We start from the raw sequence: 19,896 nt of genomic DNA on the forward strand, positions 1-19,896 counted from the left end.
TCAGGAGATCGAGACCATCCTGGCTAACACGGTGAAACCCCGTCTCTACTAAAAAATACAAAAAACTAGCGGGGCGAGGTGGCGGGCACCTGTAGTCCCAGCTACTCGGGAGGCTGAGGCAGGAGAATGGCCTAAACCCGGGAGGTGGAGCTTGCAGTGAGCTGAGATCCCGTCACTGCACTCCAGCTGGGCAACAGAGCAAGAAAAAACATTCCATGTAAACTTACTAAAAATGTATAGTCTATTCCTGCTATGTGGAACGAACTATATGTGTCTGCTAGATCTCAGTGGTTTTGCTTCCTTCAAGTCTATTTAGTCTTTGACCTGTTGACTGTTTTTTAATTCATTATTGAGAGTGAAGTATTTAAATCTCTGTTATTTTTAGATTATATCTTTCTTGCTTTATTTTTGTCAATTTATTTTTTTTTTAGATGGAGTCTTGCTCTGTCGCCCAGGCTGGAGTGCAGTAGGGTATTCTTGGCTCACTGCAACCTCCGCCTCCTGGATTCAAGCGATTCTCCTGCCTCAGCCTCCCGAGGAGCAGGGATTCTTATTTTTACATTCTGTCTAACAATCTTAGTTTTTCATATTTAATTAATTAATCCTTTTATATTTCGTATTATTTATGTAGTTGGATTTATTTTTTCTGTATTATTTTTGTTTTCTATATATCATATGTATATTTTATTTCTTTTTCTACTATTTTGCCTTATTTTGCATTAAGAAAGCATTTTTATATAATGTCGCAATTTTAACAATCATTTTTAATATATATTTGTGGCTATCTCTTGCTGTTTTAGGGCTTCTGATATACATCTTCATTCATCAGAATCTGTTTTATATTTATAATAACTTAATACTGATGAGTTATACAAACATCAGTTCTATGTATTTCTATTTCTGCTTCTCATTTTGTGATATAAATTTTACACTTACATTGACACATGCTATAAACTTATTATCTTACACTTATTATTTTATATAATTTTATTTTTAAAAATGAGATGAGAAAAGAAAAAAGAGCAAAGATACATCTAAAAATCATTTGATATTAACCTTTTTATTTCTCATTTCTGAATTTTCTCATTTGTTCCAGAATATTCAGCTAATTTTTATTGCAAGACATGTTATCACTCACCTGTTTTGTTTAGTTATTGCTAAGTATATTACACGTATTTGTAATTGGTCCAACAATACAATTTTATTTATATTGTTATGCATTCATTTTTAAAAATAAGAAATAAAAAAATGTATGCATGATGTGTTTTATAATGACATGATTATCTTTACTGGTGCTTTTGTCATTTCATGTAGATTCAAATTGTTCTCTTTGGTTATTTGGTTCTCTCTCTCTCTCTCTTTCTTTTTTTCTCAGAGTTTCCTTTTGTTGCCCAGGCTGGAGTGCAGTGGCACAATCTCAGCTCACTGCAACCTCCACCTCCCAGGCTGAAGTGATTCTCCTGCCTCAGCCTCCCAAGTAGCTGGGACTAGAGGCGCTCACCACCACACCCACCTAATTTTTGTATTTTTACCTAGCTGAAATCAACTCAGTTTTTGTTTACCTGGAAAGGCCTTATGTTGCCTTTATTTTTTATTGATAGCTTTTGCATTCAGAAGATTATTTCTTGACAGTTTTTCTTCGATGAGTAGACAAAAAGATTTAAATGGAATTGAAAGGCTTCCAAAAGGCAACTAAATTATGGTCTAAAAAAATGGATATGAGATTGTTTTTAAATTGAATTGAAAATAAAATTATATTGATGGCAGCTGATGATACGTTAGACTGGGATGAAGAGAGCAGGAAGAATTAAACTTGTGGACAATAGAAGTCTGAGTTGTTTGGTCCTGACTTAGGCCAAATGGAGGGCCTTCTTTTTAGAGAATTAAAGATGGATGCATGAGAGCACAGCCATGCTGAAACTAAAGAGCTGAGCGCCTGCACTGTGCTAAGATCCACAGATTTGTAGAAATAGAACTCACTATTTTAACATACAACAATTTAACATACAATATTAAACTAAGAAAGCAAATAGGCAGTGATAATTATGATTAATGTTAACTTTAGTTTTAATATAATGGTGTTTGATGGGTGTCACAGAAGCAAAAATATGGCCTTTGCTATAAAACGTGTGCCTTACTACTGAGTGTGTAAAGCACTCCTGTGAGTGGAAGCCACAAAGAAATCTGAGGGTCAGGGTGGTAGAATAACCCATTGATACTCCATATCTAAAAAAATAAAATTTCTTGACATGGAGAGTTTGTATCTAAACACTCACTGCTTGAAATAGATGTGCACTTCTATACTCTATAAATGTACCTGGACAAAGTAGTGAGAGGTATAAAGCAGCCTACATTTTGCTCCCATGTCTAGTGCCCTGACTCAGAACTGTATCTTCAGGAAAATGGAGCACTTTGCCCATATAGGTCTGACAGAGGTGGCATTTTTCTGATTCTCACAAGGGTGCTTTTGGTCTACTTCTTACCATGAAAATCAGAGATTGCTGGGGAACATTAGTGAGGGCAACCATGAATTACTTGAACCAGTAATAATGCAGTGGGAAATTTGACAATGTGTTTTACTAATTTCGAAGGTTGGGTAATTGGGAGATTACTCTTTCGTTTATAAGAACAGACACCATACAACCCACTGGGCTGAATATACCTGGGGAAATAAGCTTACACGTGGAAAAGTTGGAGCACAGCTGTTTCTAATGTATTTTCTAGGAATCAAAAAGTTTCATTTTCCCTTGGTGGTTCCTTTCTTAAAATCACAAAACCAGAGCTGGTACTATCTTTATATTTGACGTGAAAATTACAGGCCTGGAGGGGATGGGCTGACGGCCTTGCTTCCTTAAAACCACACATTGTGAGCCTCATCCCTCAAACATGGACTCACTCCAAAGACTCAGCTGGGTGACTGTTTGTCAGCATTATTAACAGTGAGAGCTCAAGACTCAGGTGAGTGGTGGGATGAGGCAAAATTTTCCCAATGAAGAGTTAGGATCATTCTTTTCATAATTTCAGTCATGTCTCAGTGAATCATATCTAAGTATCTAATATGATTCCAAATGAAAAAAAGCAACTTTATGAATACCGGGGCCATAATGTATTGATCTTATAAATACTTTGTTAATTTTGTAATACTGTATTTAAATCGTAATTGTATTTTATGTTATTATACTAGCTTTTTCTCAGTTTAACTTACTGTATACACCTAGCTAAAATTTTATTTTTTGAAACACAAGAAATCTGAACTAATTCATAAGAATTTAGTCATATTTGTTTGTTCTTTTAAAGTTGAAAACACTTAAGTATATTATAATGTTTAGAATCATCTCAAAGCATGATTACTGTTTGATATTTTACATTAATTAGCTTCAGTGAATGACCATAAAATTATTTTGTTTTATTGTGGTGTGGTAGCACATACAGGATTTGGTTCTGGTCACCATGAAACTGTAAACAAATATCTCCTTTCGTCATTTATCACATTTTGTAGAGTTAATCACTACATTACACATGTGAAAGGCAGTATAATGAGAGTAAACTTGACCTGCGTTATGTGTTTACTGAGAGTACTCAGGAGCATCACTGCCAGCCTCAGCAGCCTTAGGTTATCTAATGGTGAGAGCTAAGCTGTGCATTCAGATTTTGAATTTTTTTTTTTTTTGAGACGGAGTCTCTCTCTGTCGCCCAGGCTGGCGCGATCTCAGCTCACTGCAAGCTCCGCATCCTGGGTTCACGCCATTCTCCTGCCTCAGCCTCCCAAGTAGCTGGGACTACAGGTGCCCGCCACCATGCCTGGCTAATTTTTTTTAATTTTTAGTAGAGACAGGGTTTCACCGTGTTAGCCAGGATGGTCTCGATCTCCTGAGCTTGTGATCCACCCACCTCGGCCTCCCAAAGTGCTGTGATTACAGGCGTGAGCCACTGCGCCCGGCCCGATTTTGAAATTTTTAATGGGTCACATAAAACCAAATTTTTCTTTGCACTCTAAACAACCTAAAAGTAGCATCTATGGACTTTTTTTTCCTACTTTGTTTCACCCAGTTTGACATCATATTAATGCAAATTCCATAATTCTTCTGTGGTGTAGTTGTCAGGTTTATCAAATAAAAACATAGAACACAGTTAAGTTTAATATTTGTATTAAAAATGACTTCTGCAATATGTTAAAGGCAATTATCAATTGTTTAGCTCTGGCAGGTGATAAGAATTTTTGAAGATACAATCAATTCAATCATACTCTATTTGTATGCTCTAATTTATGACAACCGTGATTGTGACAACCAAGATTGCTGATCTCATCTGGGATCAGCATCAATGCTCTCAAGAGCCTCAGTGGAAAAACACACCATCTGATCATGCAGAAGATTATTCTGTTTCCAGTGTGTTTAGGTTATTTACAGAGTAAGGAGAATGAATTAGCATAAACTGGATGTTTTCTAGGGTGAAAAAATAAAATATTAAAATTCTTATCTATGTTATTTAATCTAATTATTTGTCCTATATCTTCTTTTGGTGTGTGGTTCATAATATATGGGTTACATTAATAAAACTATATAGATATATAGTTAATAACTCATCTGTACATATATTATTATCTCATGTTCAAATATATTTTTCTAGTACTGAAGTGTGATCCTTAAAATTTGGATACCATTAAGTCTTTAATTTAAAATTACTTTGTGTTTTTTTCTGATTCCAACTTGACAGCAGAACTCAACTGTGCTGATGGTGTAGATGTAAGGTGGAAACCTTTCGCTGTTTGTTTCTAAGATAAATGTGTGTACTTATCGGGGGAACCAGCCACCAATATTTCAACGTTGGTTCTTTTCTATTTTCCCTAAGTGTTGGCCAGTCTGAGAAATAAAGAGAAAGAGTACAAAAGAGGGAACTTTTACAGCTGGATCTCCGGGGATGACATCACATGTCGGCAGCTTCTGTAATGCCCCCCAAACCGCAAAACCAGCAAGTTTTTGTTACGGATTTCAAAAGGGGAGGGGTGTACGAATAGGGAGTGGGTCGCAGAGATCACATGCTTCAAAGGCAATAAAATATCACAAGGGCAGAAGGGCAGAGCAAGATCACAAAGCCAGGGTGAAATTAGAATTACTGTTGAGGTTCCAAGTCCCGCTGGGCATGCATTGTCATTGAAAAACATCTTAACAGGAAACAGGGTTTGAGAGCAGAAAACCGGTCTGACTAGAATTCTCCAGGCTGGAATTTCCTAATCCTAGCAAGCCTGGGGGCACTACAGGAGACCAGGGTGTATTTCATACCTTATCTTCAACCACATAAGACAGACACTCCCAGTGTGGCCATTTTAGAGACCTCCCCCTAGGAATGCATTCTTTTCCCAGGGCTAGTCCTTGCTAAGAAAAGAATTCAGTGATATTTCTCCTATTTGCTTTCCGTAAGAAGAGAAATATGACTCTGTTCTGCCCGGCCTCGCAGGCCGTCAGACCTTATGGTTATCTTCCTTGTTCCCTGAAAATTGCTGTTATCCTGTTCTTTTCAAGGTGCCCAGATTTCATATTGTTCAAACACACATGCTTTACAAACAATTTGTGCAGATAATGCAATCATCACAGGGTCCTGAGGCAGCATACATCCTCAGATTACGAAGATGACGGGATTAAGAGATTAAAGACAGGCATAGGAAATTATCAGAGTATTGATTGGGGAAGTGATAAATGTCCATGAAATCTTCACAATTTATGTTCAGAGACTGCAGTAAAGACAGGTGTAAAAAATTATAAAAGTATTAATTTGGGAAACTAATAAATGTCCATGAAATCTTCACAATTTATGTTCTTCTGCCATGGCTTCAATTGGTCCCTCCGTTCGTGGTCCCTGACTTCCCACAACATTTACTTACTAAAGTTTCATAGAAAGAGTAATAACCATTTACTCAACTAGATGTTTCCTTTATAAAATCAAACATATCTGGTGATTTTAGAGCAACATTTTCTCAGTCACTAATTTTTGATTATCCAAGGATACTCAATGTCGACATTTTTGCATCATCTCATATATTTTTATTTATGGAATTGTATAATGATAAGTGACCTTGAATCAGACACACTTTTATTTAAAAAATGAGTCAATTTAACGGTGTTTCACTTTTTTAGTGTCATGAAGCTAAATTATCCTTAGCCCTGGATTAAATTAAAATGATAAATTATGTCTGAATCTTGGCCAAATAATATGAAATGCTAACTGCAAAATTGTTCTGCAAAATTTTACAAGGTGTTATAGTATTGAAGTTATCACAAGAAAACTTGAGAGGAATTATCTTTCTTATTGAAGACTAAATATTTTTCTAGGCGTGGTAGAGTATCTCTGTATTAAGTGAAGTCTCAGGAAGATGTGACTATTTTGATGCAACTTCATGGTTGAAACAAAGTAATTAAAAGTAGTGGCCAGGCTCGGTGGCCCATGCCTGTAATCCCAGCACTTTGGGAGGTCAGAAATTTGAGACCAGCCTGGCCAACATGGTGAAATTGTCTCTACTACAAACACAAAAATTAGCTGGTATGGTGGTGGGCACCACACGGTGGGTGCCACTTGGGAGGCTAAGGCAAGAGAATTGCTTGAACTCAGGAGGCGGAGGTTGCACTGAGCAGAGGTTATGCCACTGCACTCCAGCCTGGGCGACAGAGTAAGACACTGTCTCAAAAAAAAAAAAAAAAAAAAAAGTGTTTATCTTCTTGGTAACTGAGAGGAAAATATTTAAAAATGTGTTCTGAGATAAAGAGAGATCATATAATAAATCTCTGGGATGTGAACTAAACAGAGACAGCCAGAACTATTTCTATATTATACACAGTAAATTAGGGTTTCATTAAGCACAATAATGTACCCCAGTCCCTATAAGCATATTGACATCTGAATTTCAAGATATCACATTACACATTACAATTCATGACAAAGAGAATATAAGGGTGCAGATAGGATAAAAATTGCTAATATGCTGAAGAAATATCATGAATTATCATGGTGAGTCCAGTAAAATCACAGGGGTCAAAAACCATGGAAGAGTGATGATGAATAAATTGTATCAAAATGATAGATCATGAGAAAGACTCAACCTAATGTGTTTTTAATTGTTTTAGTGAGTCTTTTCACATTAACATGCATTCAATTCAAGTGTACAAATACTATCCATTTTATATGCCTAATTGAAGTGGTAAATATAAAATGAGAGAACATAAAACAAGGATATGATTACTGAGATGAAGGCCAAGGTACATGAGGAATACAGGTAGTGTGCCCCTTAGACAGGCATAATTGAAAATGTATTTATTATGTATATTCATAATAAATATATATGTATATATTTATTTGGTTTAGAAAATAGTATAAGAGATACATTATCAAGAATTTATATAAGATGGGGTTAATCAAGAAAATGAGGGTAAAATAAAAATTATGATAATGGTAATAATTTTGAACACTGACGAAAGAACATTGATGACACAAATCTATTTTTTTCAGGTCTTCAAAATACGTTTCTTCTACATCATTAGGATGAACACACATTTCATATGTTATCTTTGAAAAAGGCCTTTTCTTTTCTTTTTTTTTTTTTAGACGGAGTCTCGCTCCGTCGCCCAGGCTGGAGTGCAGTGGCGTGATCTCGGCTCACTGCAAGCTCTGCCTTCCGGGTTCAAGCCATTCTCCTGCCTCAGCCTCCCAAGTAGCTGGGACTACAGGTGCCCGCCACCACATCCAGCTTTTTGTATTTTTAGTAGAGACTGGGTTTCACTGTGTTAGCCAGGATGGTCTGGATCTCCTGACCTCATGATCCAACTGCCTCAGCCTCCCAAAGTGCTGGGATTACAGGCGTGAGCCACTGCGCCCGGCCAAGGTCTTCTATTTTCAAGCTGGCATTGGAATTTCAGCCAACATATTTCTTCTTCTCTGGCACATTTTTACATTCTTTGAGTATAGCAAGCCTAAAAACCATGACCTGATCATCTGTCACTTGGCCTTTGTCCAGATAGTGATGCTAGTCATTGCAGCAAAGTTATTGTCTCCAGATATGTTTGAGTCAGAATTTTCAGAATAACTTCAGATGTAAGGCTGTGTTCTGCACATACAAGGTAGTGAGGGGCCTCTCTATCTGCAACACCTCTTTCCTGAGCATGCTTCAGACCATCACCATCAGCCCCAACACCTCCTGGTTGGTGAGATTTAAACATAAAATCACAAAATACAATATCCTAGGTTTATTATTTTTTTGGTCCCTCAATTTGTCTTTCAACAGTGACATGATAATCTACATTGTAGGTTTTTCCAATGTGACCCAGCTAATTCTGAATGTCAGTAAATACTGCTCACTTTCTCCAATGAACGTCATCATCAGAAGGCTGTTTGTTACTCTGTCGTTATCCGGAGATGTCTTCCTTGTAGGAATCATGCTGCTCTCAAGTGCATACATCGTGATTCTCTTGTCCAGGCATCAGAGGCGCTCCCAGCACCTTCACAGCACTAGCTTTTTATTAAGAACCTCCCCAGAGAAAAGGGCCACCAAGACCATCTTGCTGCTGGTGAGTTTCTTTGTGGTTATGTACTCACTGGACTTAATTGTCTCATCCTCCACAATGCTGTTATGGGTATTCAGCCCTGTCATCTACAGTGTCCACAAGTTTATGGTCAATGCCTATGCCACTGTCAGTCGTATGGTGCTAATCAGATCTGATAAGAGAATCATCAGTATTCTGCCAAAGGTTCACTGGAAGTGCCATCCCTTTTTAACAAGTTAGTGATAAAATTTCCTAAAAATTATTTTGCTGTCATCAATTATTTAAAAACACAGAATTTGCTATCCGATTTAAATAAAACATGTGGAATTTCACTTTCATAATATCTATTTTGTTTTTTTAGATGGAATCTCACTCTGTTGCCCAGGCTGGAATACAATGGTGCGATCTCGGCTCATTGCAGCCTCTGCCTCCTGTGTTCAAGCAATTCTCCTGTTTCGACTTCTAAAGTAGCTAGTAGTCATGTGTCACCATGCTCAGCTAACTTTTTTTTTTTGTTTTTTTTTTTTAAAAGACAGGGTTTAGCCATGTTTGCCAGGCTGGTCTTGAACTACTGACCTCAAGTGATCAGCCTACTTCAGCCTCTCAAAGTGCTGAAATTACAGGTGTGAGCCACTGCACCCAGCCTATCTCAATTTTTTTTTTTTTTAATTTCCTGGTGCTAAGAACTATATGTTGTTCTCAGTTCAGGGTCCCCCATGATTTAATAGTCCCAAAGCATGTCTCTCACTACTTAATTTTAATTTTACCTTTATACAGGAAAACATTTTCTTTTTTTTTTTTTTTTTAAGATGGAGTTTCACTCTTGTCTCCCAAGCTAGAGTGCAGTGGCATGATCTCGGCTCACTGCAGCCTCCGCCTCCCAGGTTCAAGCGATTCTCCTGCCTCAGCCTCCTGAGGAGCTGATATTACAGGTGCCTGCTACCACGCCTGGCTAAGTTTTGTATTTTTAGTAGACAGGGTTTCACCATGTTGGCCAGGCTGGTCTCGAACTTCTGACCTCAAATGATCTGCCCACCTCGGCCTCCCAAAGTGCTGGGATTACAGGTGTGAGCCACTGTGCCTGGCCAGGAAAACATCATTTTTCTGAGTGTATGCTTGTGTGACTTCTATTAGCAAGCATATCACTCAGGGTTATTACTTTTGAAAAAATATATACATATTTTGAGATGGAATTGTGCTCTTGTTGTCAGGCTGGAGTGCAAGGTGAGATTTTGGCTCACTGCAACCTCTGCTCCCAGGTTCAAGGGATTCTCCTGCCTCAGCCTCCCCAGCAGCTGGGATTACAGGCATGTGCCACCACACAGGGCTAATTTTGTATTTTATTAGAGACAGAATTTCTCCATGTTGGTCAGGCTGGTCTCGAACTCTTGACCTCAGGTGATTCGCTCTCCTTGGCCTCCCAAAGTGCTGGGATTACAGGTGTGAGCCACCGCACCCAGCTGAATAATTTTTCTAAGCATGCTTTTAAAATTTATTTTTAATTGAAGATAACATTGTACAAGTTTATTATGCACAACAAAAGGTTTCAAAGTACATATAGATTGTAAAATAATTAAATTTAGCTAATTAACAAATGCATTATCTAAGTTATTACTTTGTGGTGAGAACATTTAACATCCATTATCTTTGCCCTTTTCAAGACTGTACAATCTCATAAGTAACTATAGCCACCTTGCTATTTAAAAAACAGCATTAAATTTATTTCTCTGATAAAGTTGTAATTATATTCCTTTTGGCCAAGATTTTTTATCCTCCTCTCCCCTCTAATCACTTCAGCATTTAGTAACTATTTTATATTTTATAACCATTTTAGTCTCAATAGTGCATAAGGGTTTCCTTCTCTCCACATATTGCTAACACTTGTTATCTTTTGTCTTCTTGATAATGACCATGCTAATTTAAGTAAAGTAACAACTATATTACTTTTACATTTCCCTGATGACTAATGATTTTGAGCATGTTTTCATACACCTGTCAACTATATATATATCTTGTTTTGAGAAATATCTATTCAGGTTTTCACTCATTTTAAAATTGGGTGATTATTATTATTATTTCTGCTGTTGCGTTATTTGAGTCCCTTATATGTTTTAGATGTTAACCCCTTGTCAGATGCACAGTTTGCACGTTTTCTTCCATTCTGTAGTTTTTTTTTTTTTTTTAGACAGAGTCTCGCTCTTGTTGCCCAGGCTGGAGTGCAGTGGCGTGATCTCAGCTCACTGCAACCTCTGTCTCCCAGGCTCAAGTGATTCTCCTGCCTCAGCCTCCCCAGTAGCTGGGACTACAGGCACCTACCACCATGCCCAGCTAATTTTCTGTACTGTTAGTAGAGAGGGGCTTCACCACGTTGGCCAGGCTGGTTGCAAACTCCTGACCTCAAGTGGTCCACCACCTCAGCCTCCCAAAGTGCTGGGATTACAGGCGTGAGCCACCACACCTGGCCTGTAGTTTGTCTTTTCACTCTGTTGATTATTTTTTATGCCATGTAGAAGCTTTTACTTTAACATTTTAGCAACTTTTTTTTCTGTTTTCTGGCTTATACAAAGGTGAGACATTTTGCTCTCACTGCTTTTATGAGCTTTTTCTTTGTGTTGGTGTTATGAAGTTTGACCTTTTTTAAAATTAAGGTTTATTTTATTTAAAATTGACATATAATTGTACACATTTAAGGATACAGTGTGATATTTCAGTGCATTTATTCATTGTATAATAGAACCAGAATAATTAACATAGCCATTGTTTTCAACATTTGTTATTCCTCTGTGTTGATAACATGCAAAATTCTCTCTTCTAGCTAACTTAACCTATATAATAACATATTATTATTAGTTATAGTCACCCTACTTTGTGTAATATAACACAAAAAATTATTCTTTCTGTTATTTTTAAATTTTTTTAAATTTTTTTTTTTTTTTTTTTTTTTGAGACAGAGTCTCGCTCTGTTACCCAGGTTGGAGTGCAGTTGCACAATCTGCTCACTACAACCTCTGCCTTCAGGGTTCAAGCAATTCGTGTGTCTCAGCCTCCCATGTAGCCGGGATTACAGGCACTCGCCACCATGACTGGCTAATTTTTGCATTTTTTGTAGAGACAAGGTTTCACCATGTTGGCCAGGCTGGTCTCGAACTCCTGGCCTCAGGTGATCCACCTGCCTCTGTCTCCCTCCCAAAGTGCTAGGATTACATGTGTGAGTCACCATGTCCTGCCTATTCTTTCTTTTAAATGATAATGTTGCATTCATTGGCAAACCTGTTCTCATCTCTTCCTCCCCACATCCTTTCCAGCCTCTGGTAATCACCATTTTACTCTACTTCCATGAGATCAGCTTTAAATTTTACATAAAAATGATATCATGTGGTGTTTGTCTTTCTATGCTTGGCATATTTTACTTAACATAATGTCCTCCACGTACATCCATGTTGCTGTGAATGACAGATTATTATGTTTTAGAAAAAACAGTATGTAGATTCTTCCAAAAATTAAAAATAGAACTACCCTATGATTCAGCAATTTCAATACTGGGTATATATCAAAAGGAAATAAAATCAGTATATCAAGGAGGCAACATTAATTACTACCATGTTTATTGCAGTACTAATCCTAATAGCCAGACTATCACTTTACTTAAGAATGCTTTAATCTCTTTTTGATATATTACACTTCTAAATTTTTAAAGGATTTAAAGGTTTTCAGTTTTAGAAGCTATTTAATCACCAATTCTTTAAATATTTCATTTTTCATATAGTCTAGTAAAGCAATTAGATGTTCATTTCTTCTCAATCCAATCTTCATATATGTATAAATATATTTCATTCTCTATTAATTTGCCTCCTGTAAAATATGTAACTACATCAATTTTGCTTAGTATTCTATTTTATTGGCCTCTTGTCAGCTCAGTGTATTTTTTTTTTTTTTTTTTGAGAAGGAGTCTGGCTCTGTCACCCAGGCTGCAGTGCAGTGGCCGGATCTCAGCTCACTGCAAGCTCCGCCTTCTGGGTTCACGCCATTCTCCTGCCTCAGCCTCCCGAGTAGCTGGGAACACAGACGCCCGCCACCTCGCCCGGCTAGTTTTTTGTATTTTTTAGTAGAGACGGGGTTTCACCGTGTTAGCCAGGATGGTCTCGATCTCCTGACCTCGTGATCCGCCCGTCTCGGCCTCCCAAAGTGCTGGGATTACAGGCTTGAGCCACCGCGCCCGGCTACTCAGTGTATTTTAATATGTAACCCATACGTTGTACATTACACTGCTTCACCACATTTGTAATAGCTTACTTTCAATTTGCTTTTTTTTCAGATATGACTTGAGAAGCTTATAGTTTTTTTTTTTCATTGCCCATTACTTTGGTTTTCTGTTTTTCCATTGTATTGAAAAATATTTAAACATAAGTCAAATATCTGATGTTTATGTACCATACAATTTCTTTTGACCCTTCATCTTGGTAGTTTATATATTAGTGTGCAAGTTATATATTAGTGTGCAACATAATATATAACTTAGTTTTCACATATGGAAGATATCATACTTGGAATGTCTCCAGTCTGTGTGTTTCTTTGCTGATTCCATTTGCCTTGTTGGAAGTTGAACGCACATGAATCTGACATTCTTGTGATTAGTTCTGTCTGAATAGAGCATGTGCTTCTTAAATTGACTACTCCTCTGGATTATTCCTTTTATTTACTTCTGGTCCTGGGAATTTCTCATATTTTTCTTCAACTATATTTAGCATAATATGGATTGTCTTAACTTCTCGACAATTTTAATTATCTGTATTAAATGTTTAAAATATATATTATTTTCCTGAAAAGCATAAATAGCAACAGTTGCATACATTAGTAAAATATGTCTCATAGATTGTCTATGACATAAAATATCATCTCGTGCAAAATCTCAAGGTTTTTTGTGTAGAAGACCTCCTTCCCAATACATCACATTGTAATAATTTGTGAAGTGTGATTATTTTTACTACTATGTATGTATTACATATGTATTATGCACAAATTTCAGAAACACTCCAATGAATATATAGCCAGAATTACTGTTTTATATAATATAAAGCTAATATGGGTTAAAGCATTTACCTTAATTCAGATTTTTTCTACAATTACCATTCTCTCTCGTTAGCACTTTCCTGATATCAAAAACATAATATGGATTTAGATTTTTTATTTAATCCAGAAGATGTTGAAAATGGTTCTAAATGGAGTTTACATGTGGCCAGATAATACTTGTTAATTACCTTTAACTTTTTTTTTTTACATTTATCAATATATAAAATAAACTAAAAGTGTATATATTTAGGATTTAGAATATGATGCTTTGAGACATGTACACATTTTTTAATTACCTCGGTTAAGCTAGTTAACGTATTTATCACTTTCCATACTTTATGTGTTTGCATGTGAGTGGGTATGGTGAGATTACTTGAGATTTGATTTTGAAAAAATTTGAAGTATACAGTATTATTAACTATTGTCACCAGTCTATATGTTACCTTCTCAGCATTTATTTTATAGCTGAAAGTATGTATATTTTGACTGATACCCTGTCATTTCCTGCCACATCCTGGCCTGTAATAATTATTATTCTTCTTTTCCTATGACTCTGAGTTTTTAAAGATTTCACATAAATACTTGTTTTTTTGTATCTGGCTTATTTCACTTAGCATAATATCTTCATGGTTCTTCAATGTTGCTGAAAAAGGCAGAATTTTCATCTTTATTAAAGATAAATTACATATACATATATATTTATTATAGTTTCTTTACATATTCATCTATATATGCTAAGTAGTAACCTCTCTATCAAGTTATTTTCTCTATATTATCATTCAAATATAATATTGTTTTGCATTTACTATTATTAAAATTAATTTCCTGTCTTTAAAAAATTTTCATAAAGTTTATGGGGTCAATTCAATCTGCCCTCTTGATAAAAGCCAAAGTTATATGTCAGTTTTACTAATTTGGATTAGATTGAGATTTTTATTGCCTCAAATAATAAATATAAGCATTAAGGATAAAAATATAATTATATTCTTCATCTTACAACAAAGAAAACTTTGGGTTATTTATTGGACAAAAGACTCTATATTATTATTTCTATTTTTGTGTCACCTAAACATTTATTACACATAGAATGCCACAAAATAGGAATAAATAAATTGGTAGTCACAAATTATGAAAGTAAAATTAAGAAATAAGATATACTTCCCAGAGACTGTTTGTAACAAAAATAAATGAAATATGTTTTAGGTGTTGCATATTCTAATTCCTCTGATTTGATTATTATATATTATATGCTTGTATCAAACTATCACATGTAATACATAAAGATGTGCCACTATTATGTGTCTGTAACAATTAAAAATAAAAAAAGTCTATATGAATATATATGTATATATAAACAATCACGTAACAAGTAAAGTATTAATTAAAATATTTCCACAAAGAAAAGTTTAGGGCCTGACATCTTATGTGTCAAGTTCAATGAATATTTAATAAATAATATCAATTGTTTAAAAAAACTTTCAAAAATTGAAAAGAAATTTATACTTTCTAACACACAACATTAGAACTATTATACAATAAAATAAAGTATACAACAAAAATAAAAAAAGTTCTCCAGATTGAAAAATAACAAATAAAGATCTTTTTTTGCAGATGATATAATTTTCTATATAAAAATACATAAGTTCAATAAAATATCCCTAGAACTATAAACAAGTTAATTAATGTCACAAAATGAAAGGTCAGAAAACAAAATTAAATTGCAGTTATAGATGAAATAAATCAACAATGAAAATGAAATAAAAAATATATTTATAATAGCAATAAGCAGAAATGTTAAAGTTTTAAAAAGAAATACAAATATGTTATACTCTATTTTTTAATTCACAAAAATCATAGAAGTGAATAAATTAACGTACCTTAAATAATCAAGTTTTAAATCACCATTTTTAAGATTAGAATATCTCACAGGTTGATCTACAGATTCAACAAAATATCTTCAAAGTTTTAACTATTTCTAATGGAAATTGACAAGTTCTTCCCAAAAACAAATATAGATAAGCTGGGCTTGGTGGCTCATGCCTGTAAACCCAGTGCTTTGGGAGGCTGAGGTTGGAGGACTGCTTGAGGCCTGGAGTTGAAAACCAGCCTGGGCAACATAGGAAGGTACTGTGTCTACAAGGATAAAAAAATAAAATTAGCTGGATATGGAAGCGCATGCCTGTAGCCCCACCTACTTGGGAGGCTGAGGTGGTGGAATTGCTTGAGCACATGCGTTTGAGGTAACAGTGAGCTTTGATTGATCCACCTCACTCCAGCCTGAGTGGCAGAGTGAGACCCTGTCTCTAAAAAAAGATTTAAAAAACAATATAAATGTGCACAGAATACCAAATACACAAAACAGTTTTTAACAAGAAAAATAAAACAATTTATACTTTTTGATATGAATTCTTATTATCTAGGATAGATTCATGTAATTAATAGAATATATTTGAAGATGCAGCCAGGTGTGGTAGTTCATGTCTGTAATCCCAGCACTTTGGGAGGCTGAGGTGGGTGGATCACCTAAGGTCAGGAGTTCGAGACCAACCTGGCCAACATGGTGAAATTCCATCTCACTGACAAATACAAAAAAATTAGCCAGGTGTGGTGGTGCATACCTGTAATCCCAGCTACTTGGGAGGCTGAGGTAGGAGAATCACTTGAACCTGGGAGGTGGAAGTGGCAGTGAGCTGAGATCCCACCATTGCACTCCAGCCTGGGCAACAGAGCAAACGTCTCAGAAAAAAAAAAAAAAAAAAAAAAAAATCCATTTAAAAACACGTTCATTTATGGCAAATTAACATTCACAAAAGTTCCAAAAAATTTCAGTGTGGAAGAAACATCTTTTCCAAGAATGTTTCTAAGAAAATTGGCTATAAACATTTAAAATAAGAAGTCAGATCCCATCTCAAATCAAACACATACTGAAATACTTAATATGAGCTGTAAAGCTAAATGTAAGAGCTAAAATGACAACTTTTTTACAAGAAACACAGAAGTAATTTTTTATAATCTTGTATTCGATAATGATTATTTATTTTTTACATTTAGGTTTGTTTTATTTAAGTTTAATGTTAATTCCATGCTGTGTTTCAGTAAGAACAATACAGATTCTGTATCTGTGGCTCCAGTCAGATATCCAGTAGTACAAATTAGCTTCAAGTTACATATACTGAACAGAAGTGATTGAGCTAGCAGAGGGGAGGAGTGAGGGGAAGCAGGTAGGGGGAGGGAGAAGGAGTAGAAACAAATAATTGAACATGCATGCAGGCTTTTCCACACCACCTGCAACCCTAACCCGCTTCAGTGGGAGAGTAAAAGTAGGCAAGAATGAGCAGCCACGATTGTTGAACTGTTATTAGCACCATGCTTTTCAGCAACATTTCTGTAGAGTTTGAAAAACTTTTTACAGCAAAACCATTTCAAAACTCCCTCCCCAATCTTTAACCATGTCAAGCTAACACCGAATTACTTTCAAACATTGGTATAAAATACGGTTTAAACAATTAGAAAAACGAAAAATGATACCACTTATGTCTCTATAGTGTGATTAACATCTTCCTTAGACGCTTGCATCATCTAGAAGCATCACCTAATGGCTTTCAAACGTAATTTCCATTTCTAATGGTAATCTTGCCACATCTGGCACGGGGACAATACAGTAATGCTGAAAAAGCCTCTATGCAGTCCTGTTAGCGTCTTAAAGAACCTAAAAGTTGGGACCAGTAAAATCCACAGAAATTCACTCTTGCCTTTAAGAATTTTTGAAAACTGTTAAAAAAACAAAAACAAACAAAAAAGCAGGGCAGGAACCTAAATTCTGAGGCCAAATGTAAAAGTCAGATTTGGCGGTTCTTAGGGACAATGGGGAGTTTCCAAGGGACGGGATGGGGAAGAGTGGGGTGGTCAGGGATGGTTTCTCTGGTTGGTTTTTATGTCTCACTGATTTTCATCTTCCACGTCCTGCAGCGCTTCTTTATTCTGTTCTTCATCATCACCCTGCATGCCTGAAGTCCATAGTGTCCTTATAGCTTTCTTCACTCAGCATATCCAGTTCTGCAATTGTGTCATCAAAAGCTGCTTTTGCCAACCTGCAGGCATAGTCAGGGGAATTAAGAATTTCGTAGTAGAATACAGAAAAATTGAGAGCAAGACCTAAGTGAATAGGATGCGCTGGTGGAAGTTCTGTCATTGCAATATCACTAGCAGCTTTATAAGCCGCGAGGCTGTTCTCCACAGCCTCCTTCCTGTCATTTCCTGTGGCAAATTCTGCCAGATACCTGTGGTAGTCCCCTTTCATTTTATAATGGAAAACTTTGGACTCGCCAGTGTTAGCTGCTGGAATGAGGTTTTTGTCCAGTACATCCAGAACGTCACAGCAGAGTAACTTTAGCTCAGTCTCAATCATTTGCCGATATTCCCAAATCATTTTTAGCTTGTCTTCTCCTTCTTTTTCTTCTTTCTGTTCAATGCTGCTGATTATTCTCCAGGAGGCTCTTCTAGCTCCAATCACATTCTTATATGCAATAGATAGGAGGTTTATTTCTTCAACTGTCAGTTCCACATCCATCCCTGCTACTTTCTTCATTGATTACACCATTTCTTGGACGATACTGCGGGTTCAGTTCCAGAGCACGCTGTATTGCGCAGCCTGCTTGGCCAGCTTTGCCTGGTACCAAATCCCCTCGATCATCCACAGCAGCAGCCGCTCTTACAGGGTCTGCGAGACGGATGTAAGCGGATAGTGTCTCTGACTGTCGCTCCACTGCTGGGCAGCAAAAATGGCGGCACCTCAATCAGGGACTTTGCCCTGCGCAGGCGGAAAACTGCTCAACTCTATGGCAACCGCTCCCTGGCAACTAATGATTTCTTTAAAAACACAACAAAAAAGCACAATCAAGAAGAAACTGATAAACTTCATCAAATTGAAAAAACATTTTTTTATACACCAAGAAGAATATGTAATCTAAGCTGCATAATGAGAGACAATATTTCAAATTATCTATCTTTTTAGGCTCTAGTATCTGGAATACAAACAAAACCAAAACAAACTTTTATATGTCAATAATAAAAGGACAAATTACCAATTAAAAACGGTCAAGGGACTTGAATATATGTTTCACCAAAGAAGATATACAAATTGCTAATATGAACATAAAAATATGCTCAATATATTTTGCTATTAGGAAAATAAAAATCAAATCACAATGAGATAACAATGAACAAACTATACTGGCTATAGCAAAGAGACAATAACAAGTGTCGACAAATGTGGAAAGTATGGAATTTCTATGCATTGCAGCTGGAAAGACAAAATAATGCAGTCATTTTGTAAAACAATTTGGCAATTCTTCAAAATTTTAAACACAGAATTGCCACATGGCCCTGAAGTATTTTTCCACACATGTATGCAAAGGAAATGAAAACCTAAGGCACACAAAGACTTGTATGTGAATGTTCATAGCAGCAATGTTTATAAGAGCCAAAGGGGAATACCATCGAAATATCCATCAGCCAGTAAAAAAATATGTGTCATATTTATGCAATAAAATCCTTAGCAATCAAAGGGAATTAAGCAATAATCCATGCTACATTAGAAATAAACCTCAAAAATAGTAAACGAAGTGAAACAAACTAGGTTTTAAAAAGACTACATAATTTATAATTCCACATATAAGAAGAGTCCATAAAAAGCTCATTGATAGACAGAAAATAAACTAATGGATGTCTAAGGCCTGGGTGATGGTGGAAAGTGAATGAAAACAAGACAGATTTTACTCAGGGATGATGAACATATTTTAAAGTTAGTTGTGATAATCTATATATAACTCTGTTAAAATATTAAAAACAGGCTGGGCGCGATGGCTCATGCCTGTAATCCTAGCACTTTGGGAGGCCCAGACAGGCAGATCATTTGAGGCCAGGATTTTGAGACCAGCCTGACCAACATGGTGAAACACCCATCTCTACTAAAAGTACAAACAAATTAGCTGGGCGTAGTGACACATGCCTGTAGTTCCAGAGGCTCAGGTAGGAGAATCGCTTGAACCGGGAGGTAGAAGTTACAATGAGGCGATCCCGCCACTGCACTCCAGACTGTGCGATGGAGCAAGACTCCGTCTCAAAAAATAAAATAAAATAAAATAAAAAATAAAACATTGATATTTACAATGAAAATGTCATTGTATTATATAAATTATATCCCATTAAAGCCTATCAAAAACAAGCATGCCATAAGTGTTAAAATAACTTCTGACTTTAGGCAACCCAAGTAACAGACTCTTAGCACCAAAGT

General features: G+C 36.0%; 2 pseudogenes across 1 annotated transcript; one reads left to right on the plus strand and one right to left on the minus strand.

Annotated features, from left to right (window-relative positions):
• Nucleotides 1-7,550: 7,550 nt before the first annotated feature.
• Nucleotides 7,551-8,844, plus strand: LOC105495946 (vomeronasal type-1 receptor 48-like; annotated as a pseudogene).
• A 7,782-nt stretch (nt 8,845-16,626) lies between these two features.
• LOC105495924 (14-3-3 protein epsilon pseudogene) lies at nt 16,627-18,514 on the minus strand (annotated as a pseudogene). The gene has a single exon (XR_011622420.1). The product of XR_011622420.1 is annotated as a 14-3-3 protein epsilon pseudogene (transcript).
• Between the last annotated feature and the right edge of the window lie 1,382 nt (nt 18,515-19,896).

The sequence above is a fragment of the Macaca nemestrina genome, chromosome 4 (genome assembly GCF_043159975.1).
Source record: "Macaca nemestrina isolate mMacNem1 chromosome 4, mMacNem.hap1, whole genome shotgun sequence".
Taxonomy (NCBI): Eukaryota; Metazoa; Chordata; class Mammalia; order Primates; family Cercopithecidae; genus Macaca; species Macaca nemestrina.